This window comes from Aphelocoma coerulescens, unplaced genomic scaffold (assembly GCF_041296385.1).
Source record: "Aphelocoma coerulescens isolate FSJ_1873_10779 unplaced genomic scaffold, UR_Acoe_1.0 HiC_scaffold_97, whole genome shotgun sequence".
Taxonomy (NCBI): Eukaryota; Metazoa; Chordata; class Aves; order Passeriformes; family Corvidae; genus Aphelocoma; species Aphelocoma coerulescens.
In genome coordinates this window covers 313,632-318,858 of record NW_027184078.1, presented here as the reverse complement: position 1 = coordinate 318,858, position 5,227 = coordinate 313,632, and the positions used below count along the sequence as shown (strand labels likewise).

General features: G+C 43.3%; 1 protein-coding gene across 1 annotated transcript in view; it reads left to right on the top strand.

Annotated features, from left to right (window-relative positions):
- LOC138102647 (uncharacterized) overlaps positions 1-5,227 on the top strand; it is a 77,099-nt gene that overhangs the window by 29,996 nt on the left and 41,876 nt on the right. The gene's annotated exons all lie outside the window — the stretch shown is intronic.

Below are 5,227 nucleotides of genomic sequence, written 5' to 3'. Positions count from 1 at the left end.
CTCTAAACTGTTAAGAGAGTTTTTGTCCGTCTCAGTTGGATATCGATATTAGATCGATATTCATATTTTGGTAAATCATTTTGGCAAATCATTTTGGCGAGCCAGGCAGGAGCCTGCTCTATCTGGCCATGGGGCAAGGGGTCTGAGGACCCCCCTTGGGTGCCCGCCCCACATTTTTTGGGAGAGGGGGCTTCTTGATCCTCTGACATCCAGAGAGAGACCAGGACCTGCCAGAACCATGGACAAAGAGGTATGTCTATAAAAATTAAAGGGGTACCTTAAAGAAGGCAGCTTGTAAGACACAGTGGGACGCCCTGTGCGAAGCGGAAGCCTTGGGAGAGTTTGGTTGTAAGTGTCCGTGGAAAGTGTAGTAGTTTTTTTAACTGAGCAGATAACGGCTCCAAAGGTTCATCTCCCGTAAGGGGCGTAGAGCTGCCTCTGTTTCCCAGGGAGGGGAATGAGGTACAGGGGCGCTGCCTTGGTCTCTCGTGGAGGAGAGTCGGGCACGCAGCGTGGGTGGCCATGTGGCGCATGTGGCTGCGGAGTTCAAGTGGCTGCAAGAACTCCAGCTTGGTTCATTCTCCTACAGGGGAGGGAGGACCGTGGGGTTGCACACCGGAGGAATATGGGCAGTAGCAGCGGGAGCGGCGTTGGCTCCGGTCCGGTTGGTGGCTTAAAAGCAGCATTGGCTTGTAGTTTTGGATATGAGTGATGAACAGAGAGAGAGACTAACTCTATTTTGAGTGCTGTGCGCATGCGTTAGAGATGCGCCAGAGGTCTACAGGGGCCTCTTTGGGTCAAAGAGTACGGACCCCTAGGCTGCGCAAGCACTGTAGGGGTTTGGTGGCTGGGTTATGCCAAAAGGGTTTGTTGGAACTGTGAATTAGCAGTGCGTTGTGTGCGTGTGTTTAGTTAGTTTGTATTGGATGTGTTTTGATTTGTGTGTATTTGGAGAGGATCAGCCATGTATTTGTGTGAAGAAGTTATAAAAGTTTGTGTTTAGTGGAGTTGGCAGAAGGATTTTTGTGCTTGAGAGAGCGGAGGAATATTCTTGTGTTTCGAGAGTGGGTCGTAAGAAAAGAATTAAGTAGTGTGCATGAGCTTTAAGTTGTGTGAATGGTGGTGGTGAAATTTGGTTAAGCTATTAGTGAAAAAGTGGTAAATGTGTGTTTAAAAGTTGTTAAATTTGTGTTTAAAGGAGCGAGCGGAGTTAGTTTGAAACTATGCCCAGCGTCACTTTGGCAACTGGCAGAGTGATTTGAGTTTGTAGCTTTGGATTTTTGTTTTGTAGGTTTTTGGTATATTTTGAAAAGTTTGATTGTAAGTGAGTTTAAATTTGGTTGGTTGGTTCAGGGTGACATCTAGACCAAGGGCTAATAATTTTAACCTTAGCAGCGAAGCAGAGCGGCGTAGCATGTAGCGCAGGTTCAAGACTAAACCCCCCTGCTCACTCAGCAGCAAAAGCGAAGTGGCAGGGGCTAAACCCCCTGCTCAGCAGAGTGAGGCAGCAGCACAAGCTGGAACTCGCTAGCTCGCCAGATTTTAGCGGAGCCTTGGGAAACCCCAGCAGAATATTTGCTCAGGGTTGCGAAAGGCTGGTGGTGGGATTTGTAAGTTTGAAATTGTTGGTATAAGTGCTTGTTTTAAGCATTTGAATGTGTGGTGTGAGTTTTGTGTGCTGTGTGATTTTTTTTTAGATTTGAATATAAAGGAGGGAGGTTTTTTTGAGTGGTGGAGTGTGTGTGTTGTGAATTTTTTATTATTAACAAGCTTTTCTGTGAACTTTAAAAATGGTGGCAAACAAAAGCAAAGACTATACTGTCGCGACGGAGGGAAAGCCCGGACGCTCAATATGAGTGGATCAGCAGGATTCCGTTTATTAATCATACTAAAGTTTCTTATATACTATCAATAATAGGCTTATGAATATTCGTAAAGGCGCATTTTAAGTGGTTCACGTAGTCTTAGCTGACTTCTTAACCCCTCCTAACTCCTCTTCTGTGGTCAGCAATTCTCTTTCTTCTTTGTCTTTTCTAACCCACAGTATTTGATTGTTTTACTGCCAAAACCTCAACCTTGCTAACTCTGCAATAAAACACTTAGCTTAGCAATAAGAACTCAATGGAAGCCCTGTTGTTGAGCAGGAGAACTTGTAGCTTTTGCAACTTCATTTGTTACACAAGATGCGTGCGATCAAACTTCAGCGGTTTGATGTGCCCTTTCTCACGTAGCCAATCTTCCACAATATTCCCTTTCCCACAATCTTCCTCAATATTTCCCCCAATACTATACTGCCATCACATGGTGGAAGGAAAAATCTTCTGGGCCCACATCATTCAACCTCTGCTGTTTCAGCCTCTGACTTGGTGGGATCCAGAGCAGCAATGGAACAGCATGGGTAGGAGGAACTTGGCTTCCTCCCCTAGATCAGGATATTGTCGATACATATAGTATTAACACTACTTTTGTTACTGATTTACCACCTATACGCTTAACATGAAATCAAACAAGTGCCTCTTTACCTTGTGCTAAATTTTCTATGCAATTGCATCTAATATATGTACACTCAGACAATGCAAAATTGACTGCTGTTACATTACCAGCCATTCTGTCTACCTCCAACAAATCTGTGCATGCCATCCCACCTCATTTCCTGAAATGTCGTTTTACACCCATGTCTGATATACGGCATTTGGAATGGACATTATGTATAGGACAAGGGCCACAACATTAATTCTTACCGTATGGGAGGGTAATTGATTGGGGACCACATGGTATCTTTAAAGAAAATGGGACCAATGCAACCATTCTCCCATCCCAGAAGGCAAACCACAGTATTGTCTGGCATGATGGTGGAATGGCTGGATCATTAATTCAATATTATTTAGGTAATAATCAGTCCCATGTGCACAAACAGTTGTGGAAAATGTTGTTATCTGCTTTTGGCAATAAGAAATACCAAGTAAAATATAAAAAGAATGCTACAATTGCTACTTTAACACTGCAAGAAGAACAATTACTAATGACTTGTACTTCACACCCGTATGTTTTTGCTTTAGCCAATAATTTTTCGATACATTATAGAAAAGGTTTGTATTTTTCATCCCCTGATTCTTTTGTTTTCAGATCATGTATAACCTATGGAGATATGCGTAACTATTCTGTCCTTCTTCCATTTAAAAGAAGATCTGAAATTTGGGTACCTGTAAATCTGACCCAGACTTGGGAAGGACAAGATGGTCTCTTGCAATTGGCTCAAATACTCCAAGAGGAAATCCAAACAAGTAAGAAACGAGTTCCCAGATTTCTGGGTTGGTTGATCTTTGCTATTGTTTATGCCATAATAATATAAACCACAGCCTCTGTGGCTGTCACTGCCTTAACTCATTCCATTCAAAGTGCCTATACCATGGGACAGGCTTTAACTAATGTCACAAAAGAATTACAAACACAAGAAAACATTGATAAGGAAATAATGGCTAGATTAATGCCTTAGAAAGTGCTCCTATATGGTAGGAGATAAAGTTGAGGCCCAAAAAACTCATCTATCCCTGCACTGTGGATGGGAACATATCCATAATTCCTTATGTGCCACTCCCTTTCCATGGAATAAAACAGAGTACGACTGGGAGACAGTTAAAAACCACCTCCAAGGGGCCTTTGACAAATCCTTACAACAGAATATACAGTCACTTAACGCTCAATTAACAGGTCAACTCACAACATTGCAAACTGTGCAGAAACAAAAGATGTTGATAGATCTGAAAAATGATCTTTCATGGCTGAATCCAAAGAATTGGTTTTCTGGGATAAATTTATGGGTTTGGGTTTTCATTGGTCTGAGTTATCTGGCAATAATATTGTTTTAAATCTTCTGTCTCGTCCTTTTTAACACAATCAGAACTGTTAAAAGCATGCAAAAACAAGTCATGGTTACATTAGCTTTATCTATGACCTCATTGGAAAAAAAAAAGAGGGAGATGTGAGAAAGCAAGAAGCCTCACACTGCAGAAAACTCCTGGGAAGCACGGAAGAAAGTTGATTACACACTATCTGAAAACAGGAAAGGCACGCTGTTTCTTCGAAGCCTGCAAACCTCAAGGAAACTAACAGTCAGGCCAACGGATTTATTACAGGCCTGCAACCGGCTTGCAAGCAAAGGACTGAACAGAGAATTCTCACACTAAGTGTGTAAGTACTCTCCTAACTCTGCAATAAACAGATTCATTTTGTGTTGCTGTTATTCCCCAGAGAACGGCGAATCACGACACAAGTCCAGGTTGCAAGGTATGGCCGAGGCGACCTTGTTTAATCACCCATAACCTTTATAGCATGGTTTGCAAAAGAGAAATTACATGATTGGCCTATTGGCCCACCACCTCCCGAGGTGATAGGTTGAGCAGTAAGACACCCATTTCCAAATATTATTCTCACAAGACTGAAAACAATTCTAGTGTTCTCACAACAACCTGAAGGTGCAGAAATGGTTTACATTTTTACAAACTGTTGTCCATCAAGTTCTCATGAGAATGAAAGCTTTCACAGAGAAGCTGTGAGAAACTGGATTTCTCTAACTGCTTTCTTATGAGGAAGTTTCACAGGAAAATTCCTCTGCTAGCCCTTGCTAGCATCCACAATTTTGCTCTCAGTTTATGAGTCTTGCATTCATACGCCAACAGGTATAGGGATTGGCTACAACAGGGTGGATATCCTGTACTATTTGATTGAGTGCTGTCCTGGGTTGCAGTGTATTCTATTACCATCCTCATGAGCAGTGGAAATCAGGTGGGGCAGTATTTCCTTGCCTCCTCCCCCCAGACTATCTTGCTGTTAATGGCCCATCATTGTCCTGCCCCATGACTCAGAGATAACTCCCTCCGGATTATCTTCTGTTAATGAGCCTAATCAACACTTGGCCTTGTGACTCATCACCCCATTGTGAGATGCTCCACCCAGAGGGAGGAACCAAGCATCCCATCGTGGATATAATCTGGGACTCTGAACACCAGAGAGAACCCTTCCCACTGGATTTCCAGAGGACAGGAGCTACACAGCCACCACTGGACCTTCTGAGGAAGAGCTTTTTTCTACAGGATCACTGCTTCAGAGGACTGCAGCCACCATTCTACTAGACTGCTACCACCACCCTGCCTAACAGGGTGCCAGATTGTATCCTGACTCTGTCCGTTTAACCCAGCATTATCCACCTTTCCCCCCGCCCCCCCCC